The 17,122-nt window shown below is 49.1% G+C and overlaps 1 protein-coding gene across 5 annotated transcripts in view; it reads right to left on the reverse strand.

Annotated features, from left to right (window-relative positions):
* Positions 1-5,831, reverse strand: part of JAKMIP3 (Janus kinase and microtubule interacting protein 3) — a 109,650-nt gene extending 103,819 nt beyond the window's left edge. Inside the window, exons 1-2 of one of the 5 annotated variants that reach the window (XM_067023886.1) lie at positions 5,473-5,831; positions 3,191-3,306 (exon numbers count right to left, since the gene is read on the reverse strand). The gene's annotated coding sequence lies outside the window, so the exon portion shown is untranslated. Of the gene's footprint in view, positions 1-3,190; positions 3,307-4,701; positions 4,750-5,264; positions 5,386-5,472 lie in introns of those variants that run through there. The other 4 variants (XM_067024021.1, XM_067024025.1, XM_067024042.1 and 1 more) reach the window with 4 other exon arrangements.
* Positions 5,832-17,122: the final 11,291 nt, after the last annotated feature.

Raw genomic sequence — 17,122 nt, forward strand, 5'->3', positions numbered from 1 at the left:
GTTCTCACCACAGAAAACAAACGGTAACTACAACAGGATGCGGATAGTAGCTAATACTATGGTGGGAATCATTTTCAATTTATAAATGCATCAAATCAAGAGGCTGTACATCATACATGGACACAATTTTATGTGCTGATTAATCTTGATAAAGAAGGTGGAGGTCAGGGTGGGCTGGGGAGGGCAGACCTATGATGTAAAGACGGATAAAGGGCCAAGTGAGCTATTCAAAGTTAACAGATTCAAGTTAAGAGGCCAGAGTGATGTGAAAGGACACAGCATGATTTGAAAGGTCAGCTTTCCAAACACAGAGCTTCTGAGGAGATAAAGGGAAAAAAGGAAGAGAGAAACTCCTGTTAGTAACCAGGTAAAGAAAGAGAAAAGAAGAAAAAAGAAATGCAGTCTTCAAGACAAAGACCCCCATCACCACAGCACACAGACAACTCATTAAAACATCTGGACGTCCCCAGGATGACACAAAAGGGGGCCATTAAGCTAGGAATCTTGTAAAACACCCCCAAATCATAGATAGAAACAAAAGAAAAGAAAGTCCACAGGAGACTATTGGAGAAAATCAGGAAACAAAATTTCACACACAAGAATTGATACAATTCCCCCCAGTTCAAAAGCAACCTGAAGCAGAAGAAAACTAAACCCATACAGAATCCAGCATCTTCAAACAGCCATCTGAGGGTGTGTAAAACCACCCTGAATTAGAAATTCGAACACTAAAGTGAACCAAGAATGGGGAAAAGTGAAAAGACAGTTGATCAAATTCACAGAAGAAGGAGAAGGAGAAAGCCAAAATCATCTCATAAATGAGAAATAGGGTATAAGGTGCCCAAGGAAGAATAAACTTAAATGAAAATCTAATGAGCATCAAAGATTGAAGACCAGGCCAGGAGAGACCAAGAGAAGGGAGTGACATAAAGAAACAGTAAAGAGTCAGAGATAAAGAAGGGAAGATAAGCAGAGGAGGGATAGTATTCAAATCTCCAGGATCTCTAAAGAAGAAAAACAAAGCAATGGCACAAAGCTAATATTTAAAGCTATAATCCATGGAAACTTTCCATATACAGAAAAAGACCTGAATCTGCACATCTCAAAAGGCCCACTGGGTACCTAGAAAAACAAACCCAGGCCAATCAACTCTGAAACATTCCTAGTAAAACTATAAGATTCCAAAGATAAAGATAAAATCCTCAAGGCCTCCAGGCAAGAAGAACAGAGTCAAAAGAATGAGACTAGCATCAGATGTTTAAAACCAACACAGAAGCAAGGAAACGATGGAAAACATTAACAAACCAACCAACCAACAAACAAAAACTCAGCGAAAGAAACCACAAACCAAGGATTTTTGGAAGCGGCCAAGCCTGGAACATCTTGTAGTTCCAGAAAGTAAGACAATGAGAAAATAAATATTTTAACTTAAGAGAAAGACAAGATGGGCTTGTTGAGAGAGTCCAGCAGCAGCCTGAGGTCGTCCCTGAAGCCAGCACTGGAACCATCTGCTGGACAAAATACTGTCACCACTGGATTCTAACCCATGGAGCAAAGCCATCATTCATGGGTCCCTACAGATAGGAACAAATAATCAAGTAAATGGATGAGGAGAGGACACAGCTTTCCCTTCCAGGAGAATTCCAACCAGCAATGAGAAAGGAAAGGACAAGGGAGGCCTGACAGCAAACATCACAGTAATAACTCAGATGCAAGATGTGCGAGACACTGGCACTGGTGAGTGAGGATTCGGGAAAGGAAAGATGGCCACTTCACACGGAGAAAGCACCGAGGCGGCCCTACATCACTGTCAACGAGCCGCGTGGACACAGGGACCTCCTGACGCAGTTCGTAAAGACAGGCACACGGGCGCTGGTGCTGGGGGGCGCAGGGGGTGCAGAGGGGGTGGGGGGGGTGTCTGGCCAAAAATGCATCACCTCGTTCCCAGCATGAGAAAAGAGCAGACAATCTCAAATTGAGGGGCATTTTACAAAACAACTCGTCAGTACATAGTTTCTAAAAGTATCAACGTCATAAAAGACAAGGAAAGACTAAGGAAGGGTCACCTGCTGGAAGAGACCAAGGAAGCAGAAGAGCTGGGATCCTGGTGGGACAGAAAAAGGGCATCAGTGGGGAACTGGTGAGAGGAAGGCCAGTCGTCCGGTGAATAGTGTAGAGGTGCTAATTAATGTCCTGGTTCTGACCACAATCTACAGGAAGATGTCACAGAAGACGTTAACGCCAGACGAGCCTACAGAACTCGGTGCTATTTTTGCAACTTTTCTGTAAGTCTAAAATTAGTCGCTTGTAAAACTTTAAAAAAGTATTTGGGGACTTCCCTGGTGGTTCAGTGGTTAAGACTCCACGCTTCCAATGCATGGGGAGCAGGTTTGATCCCTGGTCGGGGAACTAAGATCCTACATGCCACATGGCACGGCCAAAATAAATAAATAAAAATTAAAAAGATATCTGTAACATGTACATCACGGAAGGCTCCTCAGAGAAGGGGTGAACTACTCGATGTGGATGCATCTCAGAATCCCTACATGGCAGAGGGAGACAGAGACGGAGACGGAGACAGAGCAAGCTCTCTGATGTCTCTTATAAGGAAACTAATCCCATCCTGGGGGCCCCACCCTCATGACCTCATCCAACCCTAATTACCTCTAAAGACCCCACCTCCAAGTGCCATCACATTGGGGGTCAGGGCTTCACAAATGAATTTGGGGGGACATAATTCAGTCCCCAGCAGCACCTATCCATGTGCAGGAGTTACCAATGCAGGTGTTAATTAGGGGTAGTATTGATTGTCTTGATTGAACTTCTCTATAATTTTAGAATTTCCTTTATAATCGGGGAAAAAAAAAAAAAGGCATAAGTCAGAGGTAAAGGGGCCCAAGTGCTTACCTAGTGTACTAGTGAAGACTTGGGAGGGGGCCTCCCTCACACATGGTGAGACTTGCACAGAGGGTCCCAGCCCTTTGGGGTGGTGACACAGGCACCCCAGAGATCTGCCAGAGCTGAGCTGACCCGGTGCTCATCTGAGTCACAGGCTAGAGGTAGAGTCACAGAAGAGGCCAGCAAGGAAGGGCCCCCCGTCTGCAGGAGCTTTGCTGGACGCTGCTGCAGGGGACCTAGCCAGCCTGACAGCCCAGCGCCAGGGAGGGACGGGGGTCCCAAGGCGGCTTACCTGGAGTGCACAGATGTGACACTGACTTAAGAGGTCTCTTCCAGGCGCAAATCGGCTGGGAGGCTTGACCCTTTCACGGAGGTCGGCCGCAGGCAGGTCACCCTCAGCAGGAGATCCTGGTTGGGTGCGAAAGACAAGGCCTCACAACTTTGCACCGGGCCATGGCACAGCACGGTCGCTGGGGGTGCGGCTCGCAGCCCACCGACCCCTGACAGGAAGGGTCCAGGCATCGGGCCCTGCCCGGGGGCGGGGTGAGTGTGGAGGCAAAAGGCAGCTCTGCTGGGAGGTGGGATTGTCAGACGCCAGGGTCGGGCAGGGCAGAGCTGAGGACGCAGGCCTGGTGCGGGATCCGGGCCCCAGTGGAGGTCCCTTAAGCCCCCTGACTGTGCCTAAGAGACACGGGGCATAACGCTCGTCTGTGACTTGGGACAAGGACCCCCCTCGCCGGGTCTCAGGCTCCTCACTTCTGGGTGACTCACTGTGAGACCATCACTTCCTCCCTCTCAGGCTCCTGGAGGATGTGCTCCGAGCCTGGGTCCCTGAGGTCCCACCTCTGTCCTCGGGCCTCTCCTGGGCTTCCTGTGGCGTGGTATCTACACACCTGAGCACAGGTAGAGAAACCACAACAGCGCCTGGCATATAGCAGGTGCTACGGAATGGGTGACGTTTTGCACATGACTCTCCTCTGTCTCCTCTTTTTCTTTCTTATAACAGTTTATTTATCGTTATGCCACGTTCACAGTCGCCTAGATCCCGCGGGCACCATGAACGCAAACGTGTGGTGCGGAAGCCCCAGACCCCGGGACTTGCTCACAGCGGTGCAGTCAGCTGCCCTTCTGAAGGCACGGCAGCGTTCTGGTCACGTGTCCTGGAAACACGTTAAAGGCGGAACTTCGCTCCTTAATACTGAAGTTTATGAGAAGGAAGGCACGGATCTATCTGCCCCGAATGTGGGGAGAAACTGTTGCAGGTAGTTGCCAGATCGAGTCTTAGTTCACGGGCCCAGATCAGCTCTCAGAAAGGTGCGAAGGGCTAGAAGGGCCCTGAACCCTTGCAGACGGCCTGCCGACTTCCCGCTGTTCTCCTGCAAGCCAGCGCCTCGACCCGCAGGTCCGTTTCTTGCATTTGCAGACAAGATGCAACAGAGAAGCTTTACCGCATTCTGTCGCTACAGAACGAGGGTAATGAATCAAAACCTAAGATGCCCAGCAGGAGAGATCCGCCTCTCCCGAGATGCAAGGTCAAAGGGAGGGGCAGGCTTTTCCAGGAAAACTGTGGAGGCCGGCGCCTTCTCTCTGACTCCTGACACCCAATTAAACCCTTTATTCGGTGGCGCCCGATTCTGTGAGCACCCGACAGCTACGCCACCACCCCCCGGAAACGCAAACACGTGAGATTAAAAACTGGACACCAAAAAAAAAAAAAAAAAAAAAAATCTTAAGGGCCGCGCCTTCCTGAGGGAGGCTCGGTCGGCGACGCGTAAATGCCCGAGTCGCGCCTCCGGCAAATACCTGCGCGCCCAGCCAGGGCCTGTGCGCCTGCCGCCGCGCCCCGCGGGGTCCCGGAAAACCAGCGCGATCCACAGGGGTGGCCCCTGGCCCTCGGGGGCGCCTGGAGAGGCAGAGAGGACTCCCGCCCCCTGCAAGTGCGCCTTCGGGGCGCGGGACCCCGGCCTGCGGGATGTCACCCCGCTACCTTCGGGCCACCCCCGACCATCTCCGGGTCAGCTCAAGGCCACCTCCGGGCCATCCCCGACCGACCCCGAGCCACCGTACAGCCACCTACGCGCCACTCCCGGGCCATCTCCGGCCAGCCCTGCCGCGCAGGGCGCCCCGGCCCGGGACGCACGGTGCCAGGCGCGGGCGCAGCGCGGAGGCCTGGCCCGGCCGCGGCTGCTCACCGAGGCTCTCCGCGAGCGGGCGGCTCAGGGGCTCCGGGGAGCGGCGTCCGACGGCCCGGCTCGGCCATTGCAGTGGCGCTGCGGAGGGCGGGGGGCGCGCGTCAGCGCGGGCGGGGGCGCCCCAAAGCCCGGCCCTCCCCGCCCCCGCGCGCGGCTCCCAGACACCCCACCCACCTCCGCGTCTCCTTTTCCGCCCATCCGATTCTTTTAAGGAGCAGGTTTGCGGTCTATTAAAATCAGAAAACCGTGTTGCCAAAAATAACCCGGCTGCGGCGGGAGGGCGCGGGGCGGGGCGGGGGGAGAGGCCGGCCTCCGTGCAGCGCGCACAGCCGCGCGCCGGGACCACCGGTTACCGCGGACGATCCCGGTGAGAATTACTCACCCACACTTCATGTCGGAGATTAGCAGCCGTGAGGAAGCACGGGATTGTTGCACGTGTGTGTTTTAACCATTAACTCTTGGCTTCCCACCTCCAAATGCTGCCTTTCTCCTCCCTGTTGAGAGAGAGGCGCTTTCGGGAGCCTTGTGTGGAGCAAATCAGTCCTTGCTCTGGATTCATATCCACAGATCCCTGGTTAAGACGCGCCTCTGGGGCCTGCTGGCGCCAGGATCCCGGCGCCACCGCTGCTGCATCCTCCGGGGGTCTGGGTGCTTATCTGTAAAGTGGGAAGGACTGCCCACTCCCACTTCTTAGAGTTGGTGGAGGAGGTACAGTTATAAATGTGGCAGGAAGGAAGGGCAAATACTGTTTAGGAAAACCTGTGTACAGGGCAAAAGCTTCCCCCGTGGAATACATTCCTTCCCAGATACCAAGACTTAACAAACCAGCAGATCCCAGAGTTCTGGGCACAGAGAGCAAGTGGGGACCCTTAAGTGTGACAGTGACAGGGGCCTCGCCCACTTTGCCCTGGACCCATGCTTTCTGGCCACAGGGAAAGCGGTGCTGTTTACTGATTGCTGGCCGAGAACACATCTGAGAGCGCAGAAGCTCAGCCTTCAAGGTTTGTTCTCCCAGCTGGCAGGGCGCCTTACGTGGGCCATTCCTCCTCTCGGCCCTTCTGGACGAGAGACACGGGGAAGAGACTCAGAGGCCCCTGGGTGCCAGGCCTTGAGGCTTCCCGTGGCTCCTTGGTCAGAGGCGACCGTGGACAGGTTAGTGTGAAAGTGAAGCGGGCACTCAGGGAGGACCCAGATGGGAAGGAAAACCACGCCCAGGATAAGCATGTACTCAGCGAGGTCGGATGGGATGGATTGGCTGCCGGGCGGCTGCTGGGAGCCCAGGAGGTGGTGCCACATCACCACTCCATGTTGGTCTCAGCTGCTGAGAGACCGAGCGCTGGACGGCGGCCAGACGGGCCTCGGTGGGGAGAGACCTGTGTTGGTAATCCACAGATTATCTGCAGCCATGCCGCCGTTGGCACCTCTTTCATGGGCTTTTTGTGCAAAGACTGGGATGGCTGGACAAGGCAGCCGGCCAACATCTGCAGAGTGGGCCATCTTCTCCACCCGACTGTCCAGCGCGTCCTACGCAACAGGAACATCTGGGGAGATGGATGTGGAATGCAGATATTCTCACATCTGGCCCCACTCCAAAAGGTCTGTCCATCCCCCTACTTTCTCCCCAGATCTCCTTAACCCTATGCCTCCAAACCCATTCCTACTCAGTCCGTGATCATCAGTGTAGACAAATATCTCTGTCAACTCTCCTTCCACATAAAGCAGATAACATAACCAAATCTATTGCTCAGAAATGGCCCACTGGCCACTTGGGCCAGTCCAGTAGGGCTGGGATGCCATCGGTCCTTTTCCAGCCAGTGCCAACTTAGTGTGACTGCAGCAGGCTCTAGTTTTTATTGGCCAGTCAACTCGTTTTAGGGAACTCCCCATAAAATCAGAGATGCAAGCGGAGGGACCTGGAAAGGGCGCCTCCAGAAGAAGCTACCTGCTCCTGCAGCTTCCCTGGGTGTCTAGGGTGAGCTTGAGAACAAGTTCATGTTAGTCTGCTGGGGCTGCCAGAGCAAAATCCCACAGACCGGGGGGTGGGTGGGTTAGACAACAGAAATTTATTTTCTCACAGTTCTGGAGGTTGGAAGTCCAAGATCAAGATGCTAGCAGGTCTGGTTTCTGGTGGGGTCTCTCTCCTGAGGATCAGTGTTGGCTCAGAGTAAATGTCTGGCGATCCCCTGAAGGTCTGAATATTTTTCTCTCCCCAGGGCACCATGTGGGGAATGTGGCTGCGGGTCCTTTTCAGAAAGGCTAGGAGAAAAATTGTTGCTAGTGTTGTTTTAATACCTACGGTGCCAACGCAGGATCTGTCCCCATGAACACCCATCTTCTCCTTAATTAAAAGGACTCTGGGGGCTTCCCTGGTGGCGCAGTGGTTGAGAGTCCGCCTGCCGATGCAGGAGACATGGGTTCGTGCCCTGGTCCGGGAAGATCCCACATGCCGCGGAGCGACTAAGCCCACGAGCCATGGCCGCTGGGCCTGCGCGTCCGGAGCCTGTGCTCCGCAACGGGAGGGGCCGCAACGGTGAGAGGCCCACGTACCGCAAAAAAAAAAAAAAAAAAAAAAAAAAAAGGACTCTGGGACTGCGAACTGATTCAGGTCTGACTACTGAGCAAGTGTCTGTGACTTCCAGCAGGTGACTCACCAGCTGGCTGTGTTCGTTAAAAGTCCAGTTTGTTGCTTCAGTCAAATGCATCAAGTCAGTCCTTGGTGGGTTTCCTATCAATTTCAGTCCCGGGGGCCACATGATCGTTCACCGCCACCCCAAATTCCCGCGGGTCAAGCCATTCTGACGACCACCCAACTGTTCTGCGGGATGAGGTAACTGCAGCAATTCGGCCCTTGGCAGTGAAGAGCTGTTGCTGTACCTTTGCACTACAGGATACAAACTCTCTCCGCTGGAATCAGGAAGCCCATTCACGGCAGCCCCTTTATCCCTGACCCACAGAAAACAGCCACTAACTGCACTGCTTCCCCAGGAATCAGGCCCTTGCCCCGCCAATGTTTGTCTTAATGCATGTGATAAATGCATCCAGCGTGCCCGGCTCCCTAGGCCTTTAGATTCTTTCCAGCGCATAAAGGAATTGCTTGCACCTCAATTTCATTCCACACTGAGTTCGGGTTTCGGTCGGTTTCGCTTAACCAAAGGACAGGACACTTAGATCCATTCAGATTGCTCCAGCTAGCCCAGTGGATCCAGACTCTCTATTTATTCATGGATAGGCAAACCCATGTTGAAAAATTAAGACCAATTTAACAAACACATTTTAAAAAGGACTAGTAGCCGAAAGTCTGATGATAAACAGCATTTGTAGGATAGATAAGTAGCTTCAACGTATCTCTTCCCAAGATATTTAGTAATCACAAAGGGGAAATAGTGTGTCTACAGTGGAGAAACCAGGCAGACTCCAGTTGAACCTAAAAATGAAAGATTCAAGTGCCTCAAACAATGAGAGCTGAGAAAAACACAATTTCATTTCTGCAGCATGCTTTGCCCAGATTCACACCTGAATCTAATGGTGAGCAAACATCAGAGAAACCCAAACTGAGGGACACTTCTACAAAAATAACTGTTATCCTGCAATAAAACTATCATGGAAAACAAAGGCTGAGGAACTATTCCAAATAAGGGAGACTAAAGATCTCAGGACCCAGGGCTTCCTTTCCCTAGAAGAAGCACTGTTAGGACAGAGGGGAAATTTGATGAGCGAGTAACATTTCCATGTTAATTTCCTGACTTTGATAGTTATACTGAGGTTATGTAAGAGCATGTCTTTGCTTTTAGGAAATATACACTAAAGTATTTGGGGTGGTGGGGGAGGTTTCATGCTTACAACTTACTCTCAAATGGTTCAGAAAAAAAAATATGTATATATATGCACACACATACGCGTACATGGAGAAAGATAAAGCAAATGTGATAAAATATTAATATTGGGGGAATCTAGGTGAAGGGTATACAGTAATTCTTTGTAAATATCAAAGTATTCTTTGTAGTTCTTTGTATTCTTGCAATTCTCAGTAAGTCTAAAACTGTCAAATTTAAAAGTTTATATATATATGTATAACTGATTCACTTTGATGTACGCCTGAAACTAACACAATATTGTAAGTCAACTATACTCCAATAAAAATTTTTAAAAACAGGACTTCCCTGGTAGTCCAATGGTTAAGAATCTTCCTTCCAATGCAGGGGACACGGGTTCGATCCCTGACTGGAGAACCAAGATCCCACATGCTGTGGGGCAACTAAGCCTGGACGGCGCAACTACTGAGCCTGTGCTCTGGAGCCCGCACACCGCAACTACAGAGCCCACGTGCCCCAACGAAAGACCCTGCGTGCCGCAATGAAGACCCGACACAGCCAAATAAATAAATAAATTATTTTATTTAATTTATTTATTTATTTTTTTGCGGTACGCGGGCCTCTCACTGTTGTGGCCTCTCCCGTTGCGGAGCACAGGCTCCGGACGTGCAGGCTCAGCGGCCACGGCTCACGGGCCCAGCCGCTCCGCGGCACGTGGGATCCTCCCGGACCGGGGCACGAACCCGCGTCCCCTGCATTGGCAGGCGGATTCTCAACCACTGCGCCACCAGGGAAGCCCAATAAATATTTTAAAAAATCATTAAGAGGATACATTTTTCAAAATCTTAAAAATAAATAAATAAAAGTTTTTTAAAAGTTAGATTGCTCCTGCCATGATCTAGTCCCCTTAGAACACACTTCCACACATATGCCCCACTCTTTTGCCAAAATAAATTAGCAAATTCTGCAATTCCTTTGATGTGCAAATCTACTCTTCTCAGGTTTGACTTTGTTTTTGGTTTTAAAATTTATTTTCTTGAAGTATAGCTGATTTACGATGTTGTGTTAGTTTCTGGTGTACAGCAAAGTGATTCAGTTATATATATACATATAAAACAGTTTGCATCTGCTGACCCCAAACTCCCATGCTACCCCTCCCCCAACCCCCGCCAACCACAAGTCTGTTCTCTACGTATGTGAGTCTTTCTGTTTCATAAATAAATTCATTTGTGTCATATTTTAGACTCCACGTATAAGTGATAGCATATGATATTTGTCTTTCTCTGTCTGACTAACTTCACTTAGTATGATCATCTCTAGGTCCATCCATGCTGCTGCAGATGGTATTATTTCATTCTTGTTTATGGCTGAGTAGTATTTCATTGTTGAGATATATATATATATATATATATATATATATATATCACATCTTCTTTATCCATTCATATGTCAAGGGTATTTAGGTTGTTTCCATGTCTTGGCTATTGTGAATAGTGCAATAGTGCAGCTATGAACATAGGGGTGAATTATAGTTTTGTCCGAATATATGCCCAGGAGTGGGATTGCTGAATCATATGGCAACTCAATTTTAGTTTTTCGAGGAACCTCCATACTGTTTTCCATAGTGGCTGCACCAACTTACATTCCAATCAGGTTAGACTGTGTAATTGGTCCCTCGAAGGTAGGTATCTTACTGTACTTACAGCCTAGAATCAGGAGAAGGTATCAGGGATGCACTGCCATCACCCACCTGTGCCTGCCTCCTGTGAGGTCACAGTGAGCCTTCACACCAAGTGGGACCAATCTCTTCAGACCATAAGGTTATGGGAGGGACTTCCCTGGCGGTCCAGTGGTTGAGACTCTACACTTCCAATGTAGGGGGTGTGGGTTCGGTCCCTGGTCGGGAACAAGGATCCCACCTGCCATGTGACCAAAACCAAAACCAAAACCAAACAAACAAACCCAGAACCATAAGGTTCCGGGAGATGCAGTAGGGCCTGGGGGCTCAGGGCACTTAAGAGTTATCCAAATGCTCCTGCGTGCCGTCACCCAATTCACAGTGCTTGCACCAGTCCTGTGCCTATAATACTGTGTGCAAGTGTACCATGTTTTTCTTCTCACATTTCCCCATATGGCATAAATTCATCCCCAAACCTGCAAGTGGGCACAGCACGGATGGAGCTCATTCCAGGAGAAGCCTGAGGTCTGGCTCCAGGACGAAGAAAGGGCTCTCCCGGAGCTTAGAGGGAGTGGGGTACATTCCCCGCTCCAATTTTTCCTTTTCTTCATTCTCTTTTGCCCCTGCCCCTCATAATCCAATGGTGGTGGCAGGAAAACCAGGGGATCCAGGAGCCTAAGACTCTAGGGAAGAGCAGCTCCCTCTCTAACTGGGGGGCTCTGCTCCCAAGAGGGTTGAGCAAATTGCTGATGCTTTTCATCCTCCTCCTCACGTCCTCCCACGTGGCCCGAGATGCAGGTGCAGAAATCAGAAGTATGCAGACAAAGCAGGCTAAATACGTTCTAGCTTTCTGGCAAAATAACCCAAAGGAGATGCTCCAGGAAGCTGGGGAGATTGTAGAAAGGGAGGAGCTAAGAAAATTGACTTAAGAAAGTTGTTGTGAATGCTTGGGATCGCTGGCCCCAAACAGCACACCACAGAGTTAGAGGGTGCATGATGGGCTAGACGGGATCCCACTGGGTGGTGCACACACGGGACAGAGCCAAACAGCCCTGCAACGGTTGGATGGAGCTTTCAGTCTGAACTCACCTGCGTCAAATGCCTGGTAAAATGAAACATATCAACAATCCCCATAGAACCTAAACAGTACTAGAGTCTCATCACATAATGTTCAATATGTCCAGGGCACAATCCCAAATTACCCAGCAAACAAGGGATCCGATCTCAGCTGGAATGTGGCGAGAGAGCCGTCAACGCTAACAGGCCGAGACGACGGAGGTGTTGGGATACCTGACAGAAACTGTATCTGACAAAAGGCGAGGATTACAGAAACGCTCCAACGAATAAGAGTAAACACTCCTGAAGAAATGGAAAGATAGAAAATCTTAGCAGAGAAATAGAAAATGCAAAGAAGAATCAAATGGAAATTTTATTTTATTATCATTATTTTTTGGCCCTGCCACACGGCTGGCAGGATCTCAGTTCCCTGACCAGGGATTGAACCCGGGACCCGGCAATGAAAGCCTGAAATCTTAACCAGTAGGCCACCAGGGAACTCCCTCCAATGGAAATTTTAGAACTAAAAAATATACTAACCAAAATAAAAACCTCACTAGATGGACTCAGTAGTAAAATAAAGATGACAGAGGAAAGAGGCAGTGAACCTGAAGAGAAATGATCCAGCTGATACAACAGAGAGGGAAAAAGATTGAAAAACAACTGAACAGAGACTCAGGAAGCAGTGGGACGATATCAAAAGGTCTAACATTTGTGTTATTAAAGTTCTGGAAAAAGAGGAAAGTGTGGTTAAGAAAAAATATTCGAAGAAATAATGGCAGAAAACTTGCCAAACTTGGTCACTAAGATGGAAAAAATCCTGAAAGCAGCCAGGGGAAAATGACTCATTACATGTAGGGAAATAATCTGAATTAATGCAGAAAACATGGAGGACAGAAGGCAGTGGAACAATGGTTTTTAAATGCTGAAAGAAAACTGTCAGGATTCTCTCTATGTGCAGAGGATGCAAGTGCTATAGGCTGAATGTTTGAATGTCTGTGAATCCCAAATATCCTCAGTGTGAGGGTATCTGGAGCGGGAACCTGCGTGAGGTGATGAGGCCCTCAGGTGTGGCCCTGTGAATGGGATCAGTGCCCTTATAACAGGGACCCCAGAGAGCTCTCTTGCCCCCTCCCCCATGAGGACACAGGGAGAAGACAGCAGTCTGTGAACCAGGAAGGAGGCTCTTACCACACCCTAAGTCTGCTGGCACCTTGATCTCGGACTTCCAGGCTCCAGAGCTGTGAGAAATACATTTCTGTTGTTTCTAAGCCGCCCAGTCTGTGGTATTGTGTTACAGTCCTGAACAGACTAAGACAGAAAGTGAAATAAAATATTCCCAAATGAAGAAAAAACTCAGAATCTGTTGACAGCAGACTTGCTGTAGATCAGCGGAGGACATCACAGGGGAGCAATGACTGAACCTAGAAGATGGAAAACTATTTAGGAGCAAAGACACATCCTAAAACTTAAGAATGGAGAGAGCTTGAAAGTGAATAGATAAGGAAAAAGAACACCACACAAATACCACCCTAACCCCCAAAGCCAGTGTAGCTTTATTAATATATGATAAAATAGACTTTATAGCAAAATGAATGACTAGAAATAAAGATAGTCACATCATAAAGTGTTAGATTCATCAGGAAGATATACGAATTTTAAATGTGTGTGCATATAATAGCATATCTCTAATGTATATAAAACAAAACTTGGCAGACATATAAGGTAAAATAGAAAAATCCAGGGACTTCCCTGGCGGTCCAGTGGTTAAGACTCTGTGCTTCCACTGCATGGGGAGCAGGTTCGATCCCTGATCGGGGGACTAAGATCTCCACATACCCTATGGTGCGGCGCCCCCCCCCTCCAAAAATAATCTGTTATCAGAGCAGAAGAAATTAGCACTCCTGCCTCAATGATTATTAGAATAAATAGAAAATTAAACCATAAGCATATAAAGATTTGAACAACTTCCTTAACAAACTCGATCTAATACACCTATATAGAAGACCGTATTCTACAACACGCAACATTTTCAAGCCCAAACAGAACTTTTATAAATATCAACCATATTCTAGGCAAGTGTCAAAAATGTTTAGAGAATTAAAATCATACAGAGTATATTCTCTGATCATAATGCAATTAAGCTAGCAATCGATAATAAAAAGATAACCGGAAAATAGCCATATGTTTGGAAATTAATAAACACATTTCTAAATAACTTATTGTGGTCAAAGGACAAATCATGATAAAAATTAGAAAATGCTTTTAAATTAGCAATGATGAAAATACTAAATATCAAACTTGTGGGATGCAGCGAAAGCTATACTTAGCTGTTTTTTATGCCTGAATGTATATAACAGAGGAAAACAGCTGAAAAATAAGGAACTAAGCATTTATCTCAGGAACTTAGAAAGATAACAAACCAAACCACGAGGAAATAAAAGGAGGCCTTAATAAATACAAAGCAAAACGTAATGAAATAGGGGGGAAATATCCGACAGAGAGGGTAAGCTAAGCCAAAAGTGGGTCTTTGAAATACCCAGATATTTAATTAGCCCCTGACAAATTTATGTAAATGCTTCAGCTATTTTTTAAAAAAAGAGAAAACTATGTAAATTTTATGCCAATAAATTTGAAAATTTGAAATGAAATGTATAAATTCCTGGAAAGGTAGCAAAATTAACTCAGAAAAATGGATTCTTGAAAACGCTGAATCAGTAGTGGAAAAAAATCTTCCCCCAAATAAAACTCTAAGCACAGATGGCCTTACTGGCAGTTTCCACCAAATGCGTAAGGAACAAAAGATAAAATCTTATGCAAACTCTTCCAGGCAACAGAGTAAGAGATAACAAGTCCAAGTCGCTTCATGACGGTAGGAAAACCCACCAAGAACAGTGCGAGAAGGAAAGTCATAGGTCAGTCTTACTCACATTGGTAGCTTCGGAAATGTGAGTGGGAAAATAAATGCGGGAAAAGTAATTGGATGAATCATCCTTTTTAAAATCTAAGCAAATTTGGGGGCTTCCCTGGTGGCGCAGCGGTTGAGAGTCCGCCTGCCGATGCAGGGGACACGAGTTCGAGCCCTGGTCTGGGAAGATCCCGCATGCCGCGGGGCGGCTGGGTCCCTGAGCCACAATTACTGAGCCTGCGCGTCTGGAGCCTGTGCTCCACAACAAGAGAGGCCGCGACAGTGAGAGGCCCGCGCACAGCGATGAAGAGTGGCCCCCGCTCGCCGCAACTAGACAAAGCCCTCGCACAGAAACGAAGACCCGACACAGCCCTAAACAAATAAATAAATAAAATTTAAAATCTAAGCAAATTTGGAATAGGAAAGAATTTTTGAAGCTGGTGAGGACTATCTACAGAAAAGAAAGAGAGAAAGAGAAAGAAAGGAAGGAAGGAAGGAAAGAAGGAAGGAAGGAAGGAAGGAAAAGAGAAGAAAGGAAAACAAAGCTGCATCAAAGATCTTCATAGGGGAATGACCATCACAATAAAATGATAAAGTTCCTGTGAGACGAGAAATAAGACAGGTATGCCCACAATCATAATTTCTATTCTACCCCTGTATTTGGGTCCGAGACCTCATAGTACTGGATAATAATAGTAATGTATGCCAATTTAAAAACAAAGAAAAAACTATTTCTTTTATATAATACCTTACGTATACTCTGGTTTCTCCTCAGATCATGTCAATCCTTCACCTTTTACAGCACATGGTACAAAATTCAAAACTAAGCCAAATTGAACATTGGTGAAGTATATAAGGTGATAAAAATGTAAAGGAAAGTGAGGAAACGTTTCCTATCAGAACCAGGATAGTGGCTGCCTTTGGGGCAAGGGCTGTGGGGTGGAGGGGGGCAAGTACAGAGGGCTTCCATGTTCCCTTCTAGACTTGTGTGGTGGTCCCATGGGTATTGATTTTGTAATTCTTCTTTAAGCTGTACACGTATGATCTGCAGACTTTTCCGTGTCACGGTCAATATCCCAGTTTTTTTTAAATGCCAGTGGAAAATCTTCCACATGAGCAAAGAATCCCCAGAATGGAGGGAAACGTAGAAAGAGCCCCATCCCCTCACTTTCCAGATGTCCAACCGAGGCCCAGAGAGGGCTGACCTGCCTCCAGCCACGCCCCCATGGCTCTTCTGCATCCAGCCCAGAGTCTTTTCTACACAGGAAGTACTGATTCGCGGTTATGAAGAATTTGCTTGCTGAAAACCCATTAGCTTAAATGCCAGAGTCTTGACAAGGAGGACCGCGCCATATGGAGCGGCGCCCGGGACAGGGCTGCTGGGCTGGGGGGGGCCGGGGCCGGTGCTGACGCAGCCCGGGAGCGGAGGGCTCTGTGATCTGGGGTCACCCGGGCACTCCGTCCCCGCAGGGCCCTGGGCTCCTGGTCCTGGGCTCCGACAGCTGCACCAAGAAGCCACGTGGTGGGTCTGTGGGACTCTTTCAGTCGCGTTACGATTAAAAAGCCAGCGTGCCTGGCAGTGCGCTAGCCAGCAGGACGGACCGCATCTGAGTCCAAGTGCGCTGGACGCTGTCCCTCCCCCGCCCCCTCGGCTCTGCTCTCCCCCCGGCTTCTGTGCAAGTGGGCTCCTCCAGCTGGCAGGACGACGGCCGTTGTAGCCCCCGGACGCCCGCCGCTCCAGGACACCAGCACAGAGGCTCCTCCTCTCTCCACGGGTCCTGGGACAACACCTGTGCACGTGGCTGAACCGCTCAGACCGAGAGCAGAGAGTGTTTCCGGGAGAAATCCGGGAGGAGGCCACCAAAAGGCGGGGCCAGAACGGTGGGGAGCTCAAGACGACAGATGCGCACCGGGGCTGACGTGGAAAGTCGCGCACGTGTTCCGTCTGTTCCAAAACCACGTTTCAGTGGCTCTGGGTGATCCATTTTCCTGTGTGATTCACTACAATTAACACAGGTGAGTGCGAAGTGAATCAGCCCCTCTGGAGGTCCTGCTAGCCCCACCGTAGCATCACGCGTGAGACCACTTTTTGGGTGAAAACACTTGCATGTCCAGTCATTCCGACATCCAGCAAGTGCACGGGGAGGACATGGATGAGGCGTGAGACGCTGTTCCAGTCTCTCTGTCCTCACGGAGCTTACATGCCAGCGGGACGGACAGGCGGTGAGACGATTCTAAGTCGTCAGCTGATACGCGCTCTGGAGAGAAACGAATGCAGCTAAAGCAGGTTAGGAAATCCCAGCAAAGGCAGCAGGGAGAGGGGCTCTCTGCTTCCTGTGAGGAGGCCAGCTGACCTGGTGAGGTCACATCTGAGCGAGCAGGAAGGAAGAGGGGACCACGCAGGGATCTGGAGGGAGAGCATTCCAACCAGGGGGCACCGAGTGCAGAGAACCCGGTGAGAGCGGCTGCCGCAGGTCGTGACAGAGTTCCAGTCACCCAGGAAAGCTGACACACGCAAGCACAGCCAAGGCACACAGCGGAATGGCTTAGCGGCCGGGGTCAAAGGCTAGACACCCCA

This window comes from Kogia breviceps, chromosome 2, assembly GCF_026419965.1.
Source record: "Kogia breviceps isolate mKogBre1 chromosome 2, mKogBre1 haplotype 1, whole genome shotgun sequence".
NCBI classification, from domain to species: Eukaryota; Metazoa; Chordata; class Mammalia; order Artiodactyla; family Physeteridae; genus Kogia; species Kogia breviceps.